The 21,403-nt window shown below is 37.8% G+C and overlaps 1 long non-coding RNA gene across 1 annotated transcript in view; it reads right to left on the bottom strand.

Annotated features, from left to right (window-relative positions):
• Positions 1-858: 858 nt before the first annotated feature.
• LOC144300837 (uncharacterized) overlaps positions 859-21,403 on the bottom strand; it is a 49,340-nt gene continuing 28,795 nt past the window's right edge. Inside the window, exon 4 of the long non-coding RNA XR_013367610.1 lies at positions 859-1,592. This is a non-coding gene — a long non-coding RNA (uncharacterized LOC144300837). The remainder of the gene's footprint in view (positions 1,593-21,403) is intronic.

Below are 21,403 nucleotides of genomic sequence, written 5' to 3'. Positions count from 1 at the left end.
CTCAGTATTTTCATCAGTGAAGTGGGTGCTAATACACATGCCTTATAGGGTATTATAAGGAATGAACTATATAATGCACATAAAGCATTTTGCATGGTGGTTCTCACTAGGGATAATTCTGCTCCCTCCCCCAGGGTGTATTCAACAATGTCTGAAGACATTATTGGTTGTCACAACTGGGGGATGTGACTGGCATCTAGCGAGTAGAGAGGCAAGGGGTGTTTTTCAACATCCTATATGCACAGAACAGCATCCCACAACAAAATGTCAATCTTGTAAAGGTTGTAAATCCCTGGACATAACATATGGCTCACTGTCAGAACTCAGTAAATGGTGGTGGTGGTGGCTTTGGTGGCTCCAGAGACCACACACTGGAGGCAGTACAGAAATTGTGGGTCATATAAACATTCGATGAGGATACATTTTTCATTTGGAAAAGGAGATAGTTTTTCTTTCAGAGCTCTTCTCTGATTGGATTGGGAAAGTCCTGGGCCTAAAATGAGGCCTGTGTCTTTATACCCAAGACCTGGAGCTACCAACAGAATGTTTATCCTAAATCCCAGGTCCAAATTCAACCAAATAACATAAGAGTTTTCCACTCTTCTATCAACCTAAACAGAAAGGGTTCCAAGCTTAATTAATTTGCATTAAAATTCCTCCCTTTTCCACTATTAGTTCCAATAATAATTTACTGTAGGTCAACCATAAATCATTTACTCCAAAAAGTCCTAAGCAGTAATTACTGCTTTCCAATTCAGTGCACTAAATTAGATTATAATTATTAGTCACACTTGCAGCTTTTATTTAGACTCCAACACTAGCCAACACAAAACAAATGTTTGGAATGTTTATAAGCACTTTCTTTTTAACTTGACCGTTTTTTTTTTACATTCAATAGAAACCATCATATAAAAATTGGGTTTGCCTGACATCATGCATATTATAAGAATCAACAACCTGGCAGACATCAACACACACAATTTCATAACCTCACGGACCTGTCAAGCCAGAGGAAGGTGATGTTACTGAAGTATAATAAGAAGTCTACTGGCCCTGGATTAATCTTTCTGAGGGGTCTATAAGGTAGCCTGAAAAGCTCATGTATTTATTTGTGGTTTACTGTTAGTGTCCTTCTTGCCCACTGGACTTTAAGCTCCAGGAAGAAGCATAGCATAGTAACAGGAAAAATGAACTTGAAAATAAGATTTTACGAATTCATACACCTGTCCTAACTAGTTCATCTACCAGCACTAGGATCTTGAGAAGGTTCTTCTTTAAAACTCAATTTCTCATTGAAAATTGTGTATTCTGTTGGTAGTATCTATATCACTAGAGTTTTGGTGAGAGTAAAACAAAATAAAGCTGAAGACCTAGTAAGACCTTAAACATGTAAATGCTGGCCATTTTTATGTCATTATTATGGCAAAGAGTGGGTCTGTCCTGTTTACCAGTGTAGAGTTAGTCCTCAGTACATTGCTTGCAGAGATTATTGGCTTAACAAACAGTTGCTGAATGATTGAAATGTAGACTACTGGCTAGCAAGGTGACTTCTGGGCAATTTGCTTGATCTCCTTGAGCCTCAGCATATTGATCTGTGGGTAGAGAGGGTTGTTATGAAAATTAAATTAGATCATCATATTTGTGACAATACATGACATAAAACATTTGCTTAATGAATGTTGACTATTATTATTAAGATTGTTCCCATGGTGGAGTGTCTAGCTGGCTCAGTCAGTAGAGCATGAGACTCTTGATCTTGGGGTCATGAGTTTGAGCCCTACATTATGTATAGAGCTTACTTTAAAAATGATTACCCCCATGGTTAGCTATGTGTACCTTGAACAAATCTCTTAATTTGAAACTCTGGTTTCCTGATATGAACAAATAGGCATTGATTCATTTTCTCAGGTGGAAGTGGAGAGTTGGTTGTAGGCAGTGTGGAGGGTTTGCCAGGAAGATGTGATGGAGAGAGGATATTTATAATGGACTGATTATAATGATGAGCCATGAGGAGTAAGGATGGAAGTGAGGACATAAAAGGTAAATGGATAAAGAAAAATATGTAAACTCACTGAAATGAAGCCCTCCTATTCTTTGATGGAGTTAAAGTGCCAGAATAAGGGAAGCAGCAGTCTGGCAGCTAGAGCAGGATGTTTGAAACAAACTTTTGGAAGAGGTGTCGGTGCTAATGTTAATTCCTCCCATAGTACTTTATATACACTAATACACACCAAAAAACATCTGCTGCAGAATGAATTCTTTGAGCCCTTCTTTTCCCTGGAAGACGCTGCTTAGAGCTTGTGAGGAAAATTTCAACCATAAATGAAAATATTTCCCATATACGCTTAACATGCAGAATCAGTGCTACTTCTCCACCATCCATTCATTTGGTAAATATTCACTGAGGGCCTATTACATAGCAGACACTGTTCTATATTTTCGAGACATAGTACTGTATTAAGTCCCCCAAAATGGAAATTTCATTTTATATGGTTCAACTAAATTTACAACATCTTGTTATGATGAACATTGGGTGTTGTATCTAAGTGATGAATCTCTAATCCTACTCCTGAAACCATTACTGCACTATATTTAGCTCAAATTCAAATAAAAATTTTAAAACAAATAAACAAGCAAATAACAAAACAAAAGATCCCCGCCTGTGTGTGTTGGGCGGGCTGAGAGACAAGGGCACTCAAAATGGCGGACATCTCAAATTGGCTCAAAATGGCTGATCTTCCCGCCAAGGCAGCCATGAGCACCGCGTCATCTCCAGTAAATGGAAGCCTAGACAGGAAACCCAAACTTTCCATCCAGGACTTTCCAGCCAGGGACCACCCCCCATCGTCTGTGCTATCCCCACCCCCAGCCAGTCACCTAGGGACACGGTGTTCCCTTGCCAGTTTGGCAAGGGACCCACCCGGATCCGGACCGGAACCAATAAGGCTTAAGAACCCCACACTCCCCAACCCCGGCGCGACTTCCCCGACTCGGGCCACCTCTCCGAGTCTCGGAACCTCCCAGGGAGCGCTCCCCATTAAAAAAGCACTCTCGAACCTACTGCCTGGCTCTGCCGTTTTTTGTTTTTTGTTTTTGGTTTTTTTTTTATTTCTCCGCTTTCATTTTGGAAAAACCTTACAATGTGGAGCTTACATTCTGATAGAGATATATGATGATGAAAATTAAGTAAAGTTAATAGTTGACTTATAGTTAAAAATTAACTATAGTTTACAGAAAAGATAAGGACTATGGAAAAGGTAGAGTAGGGACACCTGGGTGGCTCAGCGGTTGAGCGTCTGCCTATGTAGCTTAGTGTGTGATCCCAGTTTGGGGATCCTGTCCCACATCAGGCTCCCTGTGAAGAGCCTGCTTCTCCCTCTGCCTGTCTCTTTGTGTGCGTGTGTGTGCGCGCGCCTCTCATGAATAAATAAATAAATAAAATATTTTTTTAAAAAAAGGAAAAGGTAGAGTGGAGCAAACAATGGAGCCTCAGGGGTATTGGTGAGTTTGATTTTAAATAGTGTGTTCAAGGTGAGTTTATTGAGGTGACCTTTAAGTAGTATTCCGAGGAATAATCCAATCTTCTTTTGGAGAATCTCCTTTAGCTGAGATGGCTGAGCAGCTGACTACTTAAGACATCCTTACAGATCCCAGCGTTTGAGGGTTCCAGATCCTCATCATCTGCTCCCCCATTTCTAAACATGATTTTCTTTCTTCAGTAGGACAAAATCCCTATCACGAAGAGGCTTTCCCATGATAAAATCCATCATGTGATCCTCCAACACTGCTGAAGAATCACCACCCCTGGTTTGTCAGGTTTCAGATGGCCGATTCCCCGCCTCAGGCTCCTAGGATGGGACCATGTACTTCTGGCAACCCAAAGCTGGTGCCAGAACAAATAAGCAGGGTACTGATTATACCCATCCCTTCTAAAAACCGCTAGAATTTCTCCAGCCCCTAAAATAAGATAATTAAGGGGTAGAATTCCTGAAAGTGTGAAAGAATACCTTTTGGGAAGAGACCTTAGTCAGTTTCTCACCCATTCATATTAACCACAGAGACAGGCAACAGGTGACCATTATTCCAGGGGTTCCCATTGGGCCTCTGCAGGAATAAATGCAGGCTATTCTATGAGAGATCAATGGGAGTGAGATCCTGTAGCTTCACCTAAAAGGGATATCAGCAATTGCTCTTGGTTTAGTGGAATGTGAAGATCAAGAAAAAAGTAGAAGACCTGAAGCAAAAAGTGGTAAGAAGTGGTGTCAAGAATACATTCCAGATGCTCAGATCCGGTTTACTGGCTAACTCAAGTTGATGCCATAGAAGTAACAGTCAGTAGCCTCCAAAAATAACTCCTCTGGTCAGAGCTTAAGAAATGAAGAAACTTAGTTTTAATATGGAAATATTTCTCTACCCAGTCAATATAGCTTATCTGTAAATGTTTGGAAGAAACATCAGTAAAAATATATATGTTGAGGCCATTGCCATAGAAGAGTAAGGTAGAGAGCAAATATATATTTGTCTAACTTAATCAAGACAAACAACTCAACTGGATAATTTGAGCCCCTAAAGAACTCATTTTTTGTCCAGTGTGTAATTAAGACAAGTGTTTAAGCTAGTTCTTACATATTTACATCATTGCTTTAATCCCTTACTTTCTGGCCACATTGTGAATGTTTTCTAAGTTGGGAAGATTCTTCACTTAAAACTTAGTATTCTCCTTCTTAAACAAGGCCTAAAATGAAATCAGGAAGAAACTCAAGAGGAGAATCACTTTCAAATTTTCAGTGCAACCTTAATTCTAATTTGAGAATTCCAAATCAATTCTGCACTCAATTAGATAATTGTTTGAGCTTTGGGCTTCCTATTACTCTACCATCATACCCCAGCTATTGTCTACTACGGTAAGTCAGCTTGAATTTCTCAGGTTATATTATTTCCTTTTTCTTGCCAAGATAATGGAAGAGTATAAGCCCTCCTAAGGCACATCACACTGAGAAATATTGGGGGCAGGAAACGGACAAACTAGTTTTTGTGAAGGAAATAATGGCTGATGTTTACAACATGCTTACTTTGTGTTAGGCACAGAGATATATTTTGGGTTTTAGCATAAAGTTTGCCTCCTCAATTATTCTACTTCTTTACTCTAGAAATGCATCAAGCTTTTTATAGTTGAGTGCTAGTATTTCTCCCAGAGGTTCAGTGTCTCTGGTCCAATACTATTGTGTTTATCATGGCAGGGTTTATAGGATGACACTCTTCTCAATATCTTCCTTTGTGTTTTGTATCTTGAGCTTATAAGATGAACCCATTCTCTAATATTTAAGATTATCTTCTTCATTTCACTCATATTTCTCTCTGAATTTTGGACCTTTTTAGATTAAAAGCATCTTTATTAAACAGGCAGATTTGAAAAATGTTAAACAGACATTGATAATAATTAAAGTTCCTTTTTAATTTTTATGAAGCACTTTCTCACCTTTTACTTAGTAACTGTAATTGCCTAGATCATTTTCCAAGACATGCCACAAGATAGGCAGTCAGAAAATAAAATAGTACCCCAAGTTTGAAGGTTAATGTCTAGAATGCATTTTGAAAGCAAACAAGACTCCTAAAACTCAAGCTTGAATTCTTCTGAGCTACTTTTGAAATTTACACAGCACCTCCTTTTTCTTAACTCAGCCTGAAAATCTTTCCCCCTCCCATTTACTTATGCAGAGTTGAATACCACTGAGATTCCTGCTGAGTTATTTCTGTTATGGGATCTGACCTGCTTTTGAGCTAGTCAACATCTCATCTCTTATTTGGGTCTTCTCTCTTCCATATCTGCCCTCCCCGGTTGCTTTGTCAACTTATCTGGCCTCTGATCCTCTGAAAGGACCAAGGAAGGATGGAGCAAGAAAAGCAGGCTCCAGCTGATGTTTTTTCTTATCAATCCTAGCAAGCCCTTCTTCCCTAAACATAAAACTCCTTACCACCACTATTTCCTAAAATGGATCTCAGTGTTAATAGTTTTATTTGGAAAGAAAAAAATTTTCTGGTCAAATAAATTTGGGAACTGCTGACTTAAAATCAAATGAGTTTCTTGATTGCAGAACTTCCTCAAGCTTTTAACATGCTAATGTGCATTGTGAATCTCTTAAAGGGTGATATAGTATACTGTGTTTCCCAAACTCATTTTACTGCAAAGCAGCGTTGTTGGTTTTTTTTTTTTTTTCTGGGAGCATATTTTGAAACTAATGTTTTAAGGAACATAATTTTTTTCAACTCATTTCAATTTTTCTCAGTATTTTCCAAACTTCAGCCTTTCAATTGTGACCTTCATAATTTCTGCCAACAATTTTCTTTAAATCAACTCATTTTTCTACTTAAACAAATTTATTTGAAAAGGAAGTGACTGTAAATGGAATATAAGAATCACTTGCCATAACTGGAAAAATAACCATGAAATTAAGTAGAATTAAGTAATGCTACTGAGAAATTTTAAAAATATAATTAAAACAGTATGGTACTGGTACAAAAGTAGACACATAGATCAATAGAACAGAATAAAGACCTAAGAAATAAATCCACAGTTACGTGCTAAATTAATCTCCGACAAAGGCGGCAATAATATACAATGCTTTCAATAAATGGATTTGGAAAACTGGACAGCTAAAAGAATGAAACTAGACTTCTTTCTAACACCATACACAAAAATAAATTCAAAATGTAATAAATACCTAAATGTGAGACCTGAATCCATAAAAATCTTAGAAGAGCACATAGTCAATCATTTCTCTGACATCAGCCATAGCAACATTTTCCTAGATGTGTCTCCTCAGGGAAGGGAAACAAAAGCTAAGATAAACTATTGAGGCTGCATCCAAATAAAAAGCGTTAGCACAGCGAAGGTAACAATCAACAAAGCAAAAAGACAGCCTACATAATGGGAGACGATATTTGCAAGTGATATATCCAGTAAGATGTTAATATCCATAATATATGAAGAACTTACACAACTCAACAATTAAAACACGGGCAGAGAACTTGAAAAGACATTTTTTTACAAAGACATCCAGATGGCCAACAGAAATGAAAAGATGCTTAACATCACAGATCTTCAGGGAAATGCAAATCAAAACCGCAATAAGTATCACCTTACACCAGTTAGAATGGCTAAAATCAAAATGAAAAGAAATAGCAAGCATTGGCAAGGATGTGAGAAAAAGGAATCCTTGTTCACTGTTGATGGGAATGTACAAAAATTAAAAATAGAAATATATGAACTAATAATTCAAGCACTAATTAAAAAAGATACATGCACTCCTATGTTTACTGCAGCATTATTTATAATAGCCAAGATATAGAAACACCCTAAATGTCCATCAGTAGATGAATAGAGAACACAAATGTAGTATGCACATACACACACACATTGGAATATTACAGCCATAAAAAAGGAGGAGATTGTCCATTTGAGACAACATGGATGGACCTAGAGTATATTATGCTAAGTGAAACAAGTCAGTCTCATAAGTGAAATCTCAAAGAAAAAAACCAACAAATAATTAAACAAACAAAAAGCAGAATCAGACCTATAAGTACAGAGAACAAACTAATGGTTACCAGAGGGGAGGGCAGTGGGGGGAATGGGCGAAATGGGTGACAGGGAGAGGGAGGTACAGACTTCCAGTTATAGAATGAGGGGAATAAAAGACACAGCTTAAGGAATGTAGTCAATGATATTGTATTTGCATTGTAATGGGAAGATGGTAGCTACACTGGTGGGGAACATAGCATAATGTATAAACTTGTCAAATCACTAAGTTGTGCACCTCAAACTAAGGTAACATTGTGTGTCAACCATACTAAAATTAAAGAACATATCAAAATTAAACAAATAAACTAAAATAAATAGTGCAATTCAGGCAATAATATTAAATTGATTTATATAAATACATGTTTGAGAATAAGTCTCTCTTGAGAAGAATGGAGCTAATAATAATCAATAATGGAGGCAATCTGGCCACTGTTACATGTTTTTGATGATTATGAAGATTCACTATTGAGAGTATTCTGGGTTTTTTTTGGTTGATGGAGAGAGAATCTTGGTTCCTTGTGCATACAAAGCTGGCCAAAATTATTTAAACACTTTCTGAGATAGAGCTGGAAACTAAAAACCAATTTCTTTTTAAATTTTTTTTTCTTTTTACTAGGCACTTGATTTCTTAATTATTATTTTTTCTCAGTTAATGGAAAATTTCAAAACAGGATATCTACCTCCTACAGTCAACAAACACTAGTATTTTTACATAATCATTTCTCAGCTAACTTATTTTTATGTAAACTTTTAATATGACATACCCTATTGCTGAAGTATTTTAAAGTAAATTAATGATATCATGATACTTCACCCCCAAATTTTTCAGCATGCATCTCCAAAAATAATATTTTTCTGCATACCTACAATACTGTTATCTGTCAAGCCTAACACGTCCAATATTCAGCTCATATAAGAACTTTGTTCAAGGAAACTTGTTTCAAGAAGCCATTGAATGATCTCCAGATGGTCTTCTTTTGAGACTGTCAAGTTGTTTTGTACTGCCCAGAAAGTGATACATAAAACATTCCTTATCTATTCTCCACTGCCATTTAATTTGGTGAAACACTGATGAAATCCCTTTATAAATATTTTCTAGTTTTACTTCATGACATTCAAAATATTTTCAATGACTTTTCCAGATGAGTTGATAAATAAAGCCTTCCACTTATAGGAAGGTTTTCAATATTTGTTGGTTGATGAATTGGAGGAACAAGATTAAAGGAGATTAGAGAATAAGGCAGTGCTGTGTCTGATGGAGTGTTTATATTATCTATGTTGGGTGCTCACCATGAGCCAGGCATTAGGCTACATTTGGCATCTTATTTTATATCTATTACCTTATTTCATGCTCAATGCATCCTGTGAGGCACTGTATTGTTTTCGGGATAGCTGCATACAGTTAAGCGGAGGCAAAAGCCTGAAATCCACCTTTTGTCCCACTCACCAGACTGTTCACCAGGAGGTTTCAGGGGTTTTCCCCAATTCACAATGATCTCACATCACGGCTGGTTGTAGCCATGCTGGGTTTTATAGCAGAGCCATCTGAGGTACAGGGCAAGCCCCAAGTCCATGTCTTTTTGTAACTCGAATCATACTCCTAATCACCTGCTGCTGCTTCCCAGAGAATAGAACTGAAATCAAAATTGTTTATGAGGGCGGTGGGAAGAAAGATCCTGAAAAGCTTGGGGGAAACGCAGAGGGCCATGTTCCTAAATACAACCGTGGCAAAATGAGCTTTTCTGTTATGGTGGGCAGACGGCCTTTTATGCATATTATAGCCAGACATTATGCTATGAGAGGTGATCAGTTTTAGCAAAGAAGACATCCATCTTTGTCTTTGCCTCACGCCAAAGACCATGAAGGCTTGGCACAGATGGGGTCACCTATGTGGATTTGGGAACAGACTAGTGAATAAAGAAGTGGCCTCCCCATGTGAAGCCAGGAAGCTTTGGGAAGGAAAAATATCTGAGAGAGGGGAGACAGAAAAATATCTAAGGAGAGATGGTGCACATCATGAGACTTGTGCAGGGAATAGTCAAGAAATGTTGGCAGTGCTCTCTGACCTCCTGGAGATCATGACCAAGTCAGGGCACTTCCAGCAAGAGGCAGAGTTTTACACTTTCCTGGCCAGGGCAAGACACATCACCATCTAATTTATTTTGGTCAAAACTCCAGAACATCCAAAAATGTGGCATCCTGTTGTTGTACTCCAACAGAATGGGATCTTGTTTTTGCTTACTTTTGAGTTTTTGTTCTTGCTCTTTTAAAAAATGGCTGTTTACTCTTGAAACATAGCCCAGGCCATCCGGTTGGGCCAGGCATTCTGTTGAGAGCTTTACTAGCATTATCTGAGTTACTTCATCTTCTCAATAGTTATGCACACGTGCAAGAGCATCTTATTTTACAGAGGAGGAAACTGAATTTTCCTACACTTCAGAAGTAATGAGGGTTATAGAGCAACCTCATGTCAGCCTGACTTAGAAGTCTATCCTTATGATGTTACACTGATATCTAGGGGAAAACTCTGTGGTTTTCATTTGCGGGGGCTCTGAAGCTAAGGAAGGTTGTTAAACTGCCTACCATCATTGTTGATTAAGTAGCAGGTAGGAGGAGGAAAAATCTGGAGCAACTGTTTCTTTTTAAAGGGAAGAATAAAGTAGGCGGGTCACTGTGACTGGAGAATTCTACGAATGAGATGTGAGCCTTGTGACTGAAATAACACTTCTATTAATACAGTCCAATAGGAGAAAGACCCAAGAAAAGGCATCCTGACCTGCGTGAACAGATGTTTAGCAGGTAGGAGGTGTCTGGAGGACCAACGTTTTCATTTTAACTTAGAAGGAAAATCAGACAAGTCATGAAAGGCTGTACTCCCTCCCTTTCTTAAATTCATCTTTATTGAAGCATAATTGGCATATAAAATTGTAAGATATTTAAAGTGTACATCGTGGTGATTTGATACAAGTATACATTGTGAAAGGACCCCTCCCATCCTGTTAATTAACACATCCATCACCTCTTATATTTCTTTTCCTTTTCTTGATGAGAACATTTAAGTTCTGCTTTCCTAGCACATTTTAATTATACAATACAGTGTTCTCAACTCCAGATAGCCAGCACTTTTTTTTTTGTTTTTTAGATTTTATTTATTTATCCATGAGAGACACAGAGAGATGCAGAGAGAGGCAGAGACACAAGCAGAGGGAGAAGCAGGCTCCATACAGGGAGCTGGATGTTGGACTCAATCCCAGGTCTCCAGGATCACACCCTGGGCTGAAGGCGGTGCTAAACCGCTGAGCCACCCAGGCTGCCCTTGCCATTATGTTTTATATGAGATCCTCAGACCTCATTCATCCTAGAGCTGAAAGTTTATACCCTTTACTAACCTCTCCCTCTTCCTTTTACCACACTTCCCCCACCCTGGAACATCCCTGGAAACCACTTTTCTGCTCTGTTTTTATGAGTTTGACTTAAACAAAAGATTCCATGTATAAATGACACCACACAGTATTTGTCTAGCTTTTTCCTAGCATAATGTCCTTAAGTTCCACCCATGTTATTACAAATTGCATGAATTCCTTCTTTCCCATGGCTGAGTATTCCTCCTCCCTCCATTTTCAACTGTGGCATGAAATAAGCCTCAGGAGGAGTTTGGAATCAACTCTTTTTTTGGTGAGGGGTACTCTTGGCACCCTGTTAAAGCATTAAGAGTTACAAGAGTCAGAGTAGGCAGTTGTAAGAAGAGTTATCTAAAAAGAGAACAAAACACATTTGTTCTGAATATTCCATGAAAGTTCAATAGCATAAGTTGAAGTTGTTTAATACACGTATTTTCATTGTAATACAAAACAGTGAAAGAGAAAAGAAAGCTGAAGTTTTTTTTTCCCCTGACACCTAGGTCTCAGCCAGAATTCCAACCAAATCTCAGTTCCTCCTTCTTACGATCTTGGAAAATTTCTTAACTGAAAACTTGGTTGCATCAGCTTTTTTTTAAAGATTTTATTTTATTCATGAGAGACACAGGCAGAGGGAGAAGCAGGCTCCATGCAAGGAGCCGGATGCGGGACTCAATCCAGGACTCCAGGATCCAAAGGCAGATGCTCAACCGCTGAGACACCCGGGCTGCCCTTGCATTGGCTTTAAACGTGGTAACACTGGTACCTAATTCTTGGAGCTTTTGCGAGAATTAAGTGATATCCTTCATGAAGCACCTGCACAGCATTTGGCAAATGTCCGGTCTAAGAAAGTTTTGCGGCTTCCACCCTGCGGTCATAAGCAATCCCTCTCCCCCACCACTAGGTGTCAGCACACCTAAGCTTCCAAGGCTGCTCTTCTGCCCTTAATTTAATTTAACAAATACGCAGCGCTTACTCTGTCTAGCTAAAACTCTCTTAGACGATGCTGGAGGTAAAAAGCTGAGTAAGATGGCCCTTGATTTTAAAGAGTTTATAACAGAATTCTAAGTTCTGGCCAAATTGGACAGGAACAATTGTTCTATTTGGCTGGTGTGTTTTTGTTTATTTTAAATTGATTCAAATGTCTTTAGGTTTGGCCTGCAGTCTGTGCTTCACCCAGGACACCTGCCCTCTTTTCCCAACCCCCTTTTCTCATATTATTCTCAGTTACCTTTTTGACCCTGGCAGGCATTTGAGACAGAAAGCCCTGGTCTACTAATGGGTCAAGTGGAGAATAATGCAGACTAGATGAAATAATATCTTGAGAGCTAAATCGGTGTAAATGCACACTGATGGGGGAAGATAAGCCCGGTGAAATGAATTGGGCCCCTTTCATAATTTTACTGAGACCCACCCAGATCTAGCTCTGCTACATAAAATTGTTTCCTGTTCTATTCCGTCGAATTCCCAGAAAACTACAAAATAAAGAAAAAACATAAACTGCTGATTGGTTCCTAAAACCTTCCAGATGAAAAAGCTTACAAAATGAAGCCTCACATGGGAGATACTAAAAGGCAGGAGCTGCTAAAAATGGGCTGGGTAGTAATGTTGTAAGCCCAGAGCTCTAGCTCTGATTCTGACAGCTGCCAGGGAGAGGTTTCACCTTGAGACTCATAAAATCTCAGCACAGGAAGGGAGATGGGTTTTATAAGTTGGGAAACTAAGTGAATATATAGCTAAATGACTTGTCTCAGGTTCTACAGATTGTGGGAAATGGCAGTACAGAATCAAAACCCCTGCTTGCCCAATTTCTAGTTGTTCTTTTCATACTATATGATGGAGACAGGTAATATTTTTGGCTTGAGTAATTCACATGCTTGATCTAGATGACCTATAGTTACTGATAATTCTCACTTCATCTTTTTCTGAGACATGTTTTTGGACCTTGGAATTCTAGGGAGTTATGTGTCCATGTAGCAGAGTTGTAACTTCAGCTAACATCTAAGTTGTATAAGCACAGGAAAAGTGAAATAGAAATTTCACCTTGTCCTTTGAGCAATCTAGGGAAAAATAAAAATCATCTGCTACTGAAGGGGAAGAAAAAGGCATACAAAATGGATTTTTGACATTGATTCAACTTACTGGGTCTTTGCCCAGTTCCTCTCTTTGTAGAAATGGAGCCAAGAGTAATAAAGATAAATCAGGATCAACTGGTTCAAAGATATGACTCAATTCAGAGATTTCATTTCTCAGTAGAAAGCTTTATAATAAACAAATCCATTCTCTTAAGCTGCTCTTGTAGTGGCCACCACTGTAATTTTGTGTTCTTCCAAAACCAGCCACACCATAGGATGGAGTATGGAAGGCTGGGGTTATCATTAGAGGATTTACCACACTCTGAAGTTTGTTCCTGGGTTCATTCAATCCTTAAACAAATAATTGCTGGTGTCCGGGGGGTCTTTATGGATGAAGATGAATAGGATGAGAACATTGCTCTTAAGAAGCTAATGTCTTAGTGAATGGTGGGAGATAAAATAAGCACAGGTATTTCTTTCATATCAAGTATGCCATAATAATTGAAGAAATCAGTTAAAATAGCATTGGGGGATCAGAGAAATCTTTGCAGGAGAGACTGCATTGGTGTTGGGTCTTAAAGGATGGATACAATTTCTGTAAGCCTTGGCTCCCACAGGCCTCTCTGCTTAGAATGGCCACCTTACATTTTGGCTGATAAAAAGAGGTGAATGAATAATTCTTTTAACATGTACTATTTGAAAGCCTACAACGTTCTGTGATAAACTATCCTTTACTGCTCAGTTAATGCTACCATCGTATCTGAGCTTTATATGAGCATATCAGCAAAGACTCCTTCCTTGCTTGCATTTCTGGTTTACTTAATTCATGTTGGTTATTTTGTATGAATCCCATAACTAGAACTACATTTATATATACATGTTCCATTTATCTACTTGACTCATAAGCTTCTTGAGGGCAGGTATGATTTTGTATGTTATTTTAAGTTAGCCCAGTATTTACTACAGAGAAGGAGTTTAAGAATAATTCATTGAATAAAATGAGGTAGGTGATTATCCAATCTTTATCTTTTGTACATGTATAGAAAAGGCTATGTCTGTGTCAGTCACTTCTGTCTTCTTCACGACAAATACCACCACGATGGTCAAGACCACAAGCCATATTTCAGAGTGTTGAAAAATAAAATGGTCAAATGGATAGGTCTTGAAATTCTCTATCTTCTGTAATGTGTCCCGGGCAGAGCCCAGTCTATTCTACTATGTAGTTTTTATGGAAATGGTTTTGAACTTTATGTGAAACTGTTTTGTAAAGACAATGAAGTGTAACCTTTGTAGAAAATCTTATAAAGATAAAGATATATGACTTTGAATTCCCGAGGCTTAAATTTTTTGTTACAGTGTATATGTGTTAGCTTTTAGCTCCTTTTAAAATCAGAAAGCTTTGGAGATTAAAAACTGAGTTTGTGCAGAAGACTGCTCAGGGGCTGAAATAATAGAGCACCTCATCATTTTCTACACTTACCCATCAGTTCAAGCCTTTACTTTTGTCATATAAAAATTACAGAGGTTAATAGGCTGGCTTCAGCCTTGTTCCTCAACTTGCCAGCGGGGTTTAAAGTCAGAATCTGAAGGATACATAAGACATACATTATTGAGTCTGTCTAAATTGTCTCTATACAAAGACCCGCCATGAAAAGAAGATAGCTTCAGAGGCTCAGCTTCATTGGCCCAGAATCCAATGGGATATTATTAAGTATTTTGAAAAATAAAAGCTAACAAAACTTATAATGTACATGGTCAATTTTCATGCTCAAGAATCTTAAGAGGTAGGTACCTTCACTATCACACAAATGAGAAAACTGAAGCTCAGAAAGTTTCTGCATGTGGCCTAAGGTTACTCAGTTGGTGTTAGTAGAGGAAAGATTTGAACCTTGTGGCTCTATACCTACAATATTAATTGCTACGCTATTTTGGCTTTTTTGGAATTCTACATCCCTTTATATGACACTTTGAGAATATGTCCACCCTCCTCTAAGAAAATAGGCTGGCCACAGAAATAGATTCCATTCTAGATTCTAGATTTTACCCTATAAGTTGGTTTTGGGACCTTCATGAAAGAGAGTCTGGTATAATTTAGTGCTGCATAAATATTCCCTGAATGAATAACAAGTTCCTCAGTAGATTCTTTCTTTGTTAAACTCTTCATTGAAATTTTTATTAAATCCTCAGTTGGATTCAGGATAGATAGTCAATGGAGTCTAAAAGAATATTCTATCCTTCTACTCAGATGCTGCCTAGAAAAGCAAAGCATGTGGATATGAATATTAGCAGGGTATTTCCTACATACTCTATTGCATTTATGAAATTGCTATTAATTTTTCTCAATCCACTGCCATTTTAAGAGCTACTAGGCTGTCATTATATAACAATTTAATGCTATCTTTCCCTTTTCCATCAACAATGCTAATGCATAATTAAACCATGTGCTCTGGGGGAAAAGACTCTTTTACAGAAGTAAAAGCAAGATAGTGTCTCAAGAAAAGAGCACAGAAAATTTAAATACTAAGTTAATATTGATACATTAATGTCGGTGTATATTTTGGCAAGGGAAACTAGCTTGAATAATTTCTTTCCATAATGCTTTGTAATTTATTGATAGTGTGTTGTTCTTGAAGTCTAAAGACACAGTTCTCAGCCATAAGGTTTTAACGTATTACATAAGATAATTAGAAAAAATTAATAATCATTTGATTATTTAGATGCAGCAGTTAAAAAGTGTTGATATCTCTAATATACACTCAGATAGATCAATATTAAGGTATCAAGTACCTTAATATAATTTTTAGTTTTTTTTTTTTTTTTTTTTTTTAAGCTCTAGATAAGACCCAGACATTCTCAATGTGTAGCAGGCACAGGATGAGCAGATGCAAATTAATCTGAATCCCCTGGAAATAATTTTGACACTAGTTTTCTGGCATTTTCCCATTTCATAAATAAATGCATCCTATTACCTTTATTTACATTTAGCTACAGGCCAGTAGAAAAAACCCATTTAACAAATATCAGGCTAAACTCTGACTAATAATTTGGCAGAGTACATCTCAGAGGGCAAGGCAGCTATGAGCTATAAACATGAGGCACAGAGAAACAAAAGCCATGCAAAACACTATCTATGACTCTGTTGGTTTGGCTCTATTCTACAGATCACCGGTTGGAGGGAAATTTTCAAGCATTTCCCCATTTTTCTTTCTCCATTGCTTTTCACACTGAGAACTTAGGTCAATACTGCTTTCCTTTGTAAGCCAATTTACCTTTGGAAATGAAGTGATTGTTTACCAGGAAAGGAGATGGAAAGAATTCTGGGTAGGGTCTTGTGGTTTGGTGGGCCCTATGAATTCCTCATATTGTAACCCGATCTCAAAAGCAGAGAAATGCCACAGAGCTCTAGGCAGAACCTTCTAATCTTTGGTCAAATCCAGGGACCTAAGCCATGACAAGAGAAAATGAATCTAGAACAAAGGAAATTATTTTCAGGGGAGCACGTCACAGCTTGGAGCCCACTTAATAGATTAAAAATTCAGTTTCTCTTTAGAGTGAATATGAGTGATTTAGAGTGAATTAGAATGGAAGCGGGAAGACCCCCAGGGACCCTGGGCTCTAGAAAAGACTTCTAGGGGCATGGCTGAACTTCTATTGTAGTACTGGCATCATGTGTCACTACATGCTCAGCTTCTAACATTTGGAGTCTATTCAGTATCCTTTCCACTGAGAAGGGTCTCTTCCTTTAATGGAATAAGTCTTTGGGGTCCTAGTTGTTGGTTTCATGTAATTCTTTGAAGGACATCTGTATTTTACTCTTCAATGAAGGACTGCCTTCTATAATAAAAACATAAAAAAACAAACATACCCTCTGATTCACATATCAATGAGCATAGCTAAGAATAAAATAAATCTTTCAGAGGCTTAATACAGACCAAATCTCTGTAGCTTCGGAGGTTGTGATATAGGGATAGAACCCCCCAGAAGTCATCAAGACTTGAATAACTGCATAAATGTGGTTAATCACAAGGTGTTTTTCTCTGTGTATTCTTGTAATAAGATGTTTGACAATCAAACATCAGACTTACTTAAGGTGGGTGGATAGTCACTGGGACACTGATTATCTGTTTTATTATGTAGATCATTTTTCAAAGTTGTCATTAAAATGTGGAATCTTGGGGTGCCTGGGTGGCTCAGTCAGTTAAGCATCTGCCTTAGGCTCAGGTCTTGATCCCAGGGTTCTGGGAACGAGCCCCCCATCAGGCTTCCTGCTCAGCGAGGAGTCTGTTTCTCCCTCTCCCTCTGCATCCCCTCCCCTGCTTGTGCTCTCTGTTTCTCAGAAAAAGAAAATCTTTTTAAAAATATGGAATCTTATTTTTAATGCACGGCAGAAGCCTGTTACTTCAACGAATCCAAAGGTATCTTAGCACCGCAAGTACTGGTGTTCCAAGTTGGGATTATACCATATAAGGCATTAAGAAATGTTCCCCTAAAGGCTTAGAAGGAAACATTCAAAACCTCCAAGGCCTCAAGCATTCTCAGTCCATTGTCAGGTTGAGGACACAGGCTGACTGGGGCTTCTGATGTGCTTCCTCTCTTATCAAAGTGACCTGCATCACCAGGTTCAATTCTAGGCCTGTGACTACTCCATTTGAGGTACATCAATGGAAACTGAAAAATGTGAAGTATAAGTATCTATATGCCAAGGGACCCATGTCATTTATATGAGGCAACTAAAGGTATCTGGTTTGAATTCTGCAAACTGGCTGTCAGTTTTGTTCAGCAAATTCATTAATCTTCCCCATATTGAGTTCCCTTCTGCAGAGCCTTGGCATGGGTACTGGAAGGGAAATGAAGATAAAGAAACATGAGTTCTTTTAGTTATTCCCTATTTTATTGCTCCTGTTTTAGTAGCTATGGTCATTTGGGGTCCTGTGGCAAATGGAATGAAAGATTTGTCAGAGATTGGACTGACCCCATTTTCTTCTACATGGAGGGCCTGGGTCATGTTCATCTCCAAGTCAGCATTCTACAATATCCCAATCACCCACCTTCCCCAACTTCCCAACCAATTCTCCCTCACCATATCATGACAATCCATATAATAAAAAAGAAAAGAAAAGAGATGAGTTCAGATTTTACCTTATCCAGAAATCTTGTCACATCCTGAGATTTTTCTATGATTTGCAAAACCAGCATATCAGCCTGACTGATTTTCATCAGAAGGATTATATTAATGGTTGTCTTTAAGGCAATTATTTGGGGGCAACAGAAAGAACATTATATAAATGCCTGACCATTCCCAACCATCTTGCCTTATGTCGCCTTGGCAGACAGCTGGGAAGAAGGGAGGTTTGAGAGTTCTATGCTATCTGGCCTATTTGACTTTCTTATAATTAATATTAGGCCTCTGAAGGGTTTTTAATGTTACTTCTTAATAATTATTCCATTGAAAATATTTCAGTTTAGTGAAAATGGTTGTAGAGTCACTAGCCAATTTCTCGGTTCCCATCTTCTGTTTGCTTTTGGGAGGCTTCCACTTGCAGCTTTCATCACAGAATATGTATTATACATTCCTTAAGAGCAATAGAATGTTCTGCTGAAGACTTAGATCTGTGTCTCATTTCCTTTCCAACCAATTGAGAATTCTCTTTGGCACAGGACTTAAGAACTCATGTTAATTTTTTTTTGGCAGCACAATACAGAAAGATCAGTTTCATTGTCTTTCAGTGTTTTCCACTAATTAGCTTTTTTGATCTCAATGAATAGGTGAGTTCTTTTTATATAATTTATTAGCTTATTTCATCTTTCTTTTTTAAAAGGACACACTGGGAAAGGATACTAGAATCTGAACAACACAGCTTGGGAAGATTTTAAAATAATACTTAACAAGCCAAGGGATTTATATTTCAGAATTTTGTATACATTACTTGGATATTAGATAGAGTGAGCTCTGTTCTTTTCTCAAGTCCCTGAGAAGGTTTGTGGTTGTGGGACAGGGGAGAGTGTTGTGGGAAAATTTATGTTCTTGTTCACTTCATTTTTACTTTTCTTTACATTTGATAATTATGTTTTTTACGTATCATATTTTATTTTTTACATAGATTCTCAGAGGATTAAAGGAGAAGACATTTACATATGATGTACTCAACATTTCTTCTACATTACCAAGTGTATAAGAAAGCTAAACATTGTATGTCCCATGTTTAATATTTATGTCCTGCCTCTTTCCTAATAATAGAACAAATCCATTATAGGGGCATTAAACTGATGGTAGAAGAGAACATTACACGAGAACAATTACAGTTAAACAGTTTGTGCATACTGGTTAGCCTTATAATGTTATCTGTCACTTTTCATATAGTACTCAATTTTTTTTAAAGTTTCATTATTTTACTTTTATTTCTGTTCCCTCTCTTTTCTTTACTTTGTTTCCTGTCTGCCTTCTTCTAATTCTTTTTACCCTAGTCAAGGCATCTGCATTTTGCCCACCTGTGAGCCCTCTCTCAAGATCAAGATCGACATTCTTTTTGACAGACATTTTATTTACAGAGAGAAAGTGGCTTTGTTTTCAAATAGCAGCTTCCAAAGATAGTTGGCCCCACTTTGGAGAATGGCCACAGATCAACTATTTCAAAAACAAAGTCATGATTTTGGTAGCTATACTCAGATTTTAATCTGGTTATGGATGTCATCTCGCTCTAGTTTTATCCCAGTACTGTACCTTTTGCTCCTTGGGCTATTAGTCTTTTAGTTCCACAAGCATTCTGAACATATTCCCTGCTTCCAAGCTTTTTTGTATGCTGTTCCCTCCTTTCCATGCTTTCCCTTAAGCTTAAATTCACCTCTTCATTTCTGGTTTGTAATTAACCTCATTCTTGGACTCAGCTTATGCTCCCCCATGCCCCACTTAATAATCTGTTTTATCTTCCTTTGGCTCATGAATTTTGTAAGTAATTTTAAATTCTTAGTGGAAAATAATGGAATATAAGAATTTAAAATTATATTTTGATATCTCTTTTAATACAACCCTTTTTTTGTTTACCCCTGCCATTTATTTCCATGATGTTGTCCAATGAGTACCAAGTCTTTTGTCCATTTCCTTTGGCAAGTAAGTGTGTTACTCTGTTGAATATATGTACAGTGATTTAGCCAACAATTGGTTTTGGAAGATATCTCATATGACCTTTTGTTTGGTCCTAATTCTGGTAAATATCCTCTAAAAATGCATTTATTAAGAAATCCATCCATTTTTATTTTATAAGTATAGTCTTTAATAACTGTATAATTCTCTTCTAAGCCTTTTAAAAAATTTATTTGAGAGAGAACAAGCAAGGCAGAGAGGCAGGGGGAGAGGGAGAAGCAGACTCCCTGCTGAGCAGGGAGCCCAATGCAGGGCTCAATCCCAGGACCCCAGGATCAGATATGGAGCCAAAGGCAGATGCTTAACTGACTGAGGCACCCAGGCACCTCTCTTCTGAGCCTTTAAGGGACTCAAACCCATCTCTCAGTCTTGCATCTTGCATCAATTTTTATTTTGTGACTTTGTTTTTTGTGGGTTCTTTTGATTTATTTATTTATTTATTTATTTATTTGAGAAAGGGAGAGAACAAGCATGAGCAGGAGGGGCAGAGGAAGAGGGACAGAGAATCTCAAGCAGACTCCACACTGAGTGTGGAGCTGAGTGTGGGGCTAGATCTCAGAACCCTGAGATCATGACCTGAGCTGAAACCAGGAGTTGGATGATCAACTAACTGAGCTACCCAGGCATCCCTTGTGATTTTTTTTTTTTTTTTAGCATAGTTTGTGTTGAGGCAAAGGCTCTGCTTATGGCCTCATGAAGATGGTATGGCAAAGGTCCTCAGCCCACAGATGCCAGTCTTGCTCTAAGATCATCATGAGAATAAGAGCTGCCATTGGAAAGTACTTAGTTCTTCTTGTTTTATAATCAAAGCTTCTATTTCACAAGCAGAAATGTTTTATAGTTGAAGAGTCACAGCTAACTAGACAGCAGAAGCAGAGAAAAAATTGTGTTTTTTTACTATTAGATTTTATTTTCATCACATGATTTTTTCCCCTGTATTTTAGTATCAATATCTCTTTTTCTGATCTTGTTGATGTGGTGTTGTTTATATATGGTTCAAAAATATTTTGTCTTTTTACCTTTTATTTTGAAGTTTCCATTTATTCAATGAAGTTGTGGCCTTTGGGCTCATAACAACTTCATTTTTCTATTATCCCCACCAGTAAGGGAGGGTCTTTGCAACCATTTTGTATTGTCTGCCTTTGCCCCTCTGCCAAAATAGCTTGTCTAGATGTCCACTCGTATTTTTCCCTCTGCAAGTCAATCT

This window comes from Canis aureus, chromosome 29, assembly GCF_053574225.1.
Source record: "Canis aureus isolate CA01 chromosome 29, VMU_Caureus_v.1.0, whole genome shotgun sequence".
Classification (NCBI taxonomy): domain Eukaryota; kingdom Metazoa; phylum Chordata; class Mammalia; order Carnivora; family Canidae; genus Canis; species Canis aureus.
The sequence above is the reverse complement of the archived record's forward strand: the minus strand, read 5'-3'. Positions and strand labels throughout refer to the sequence as shown.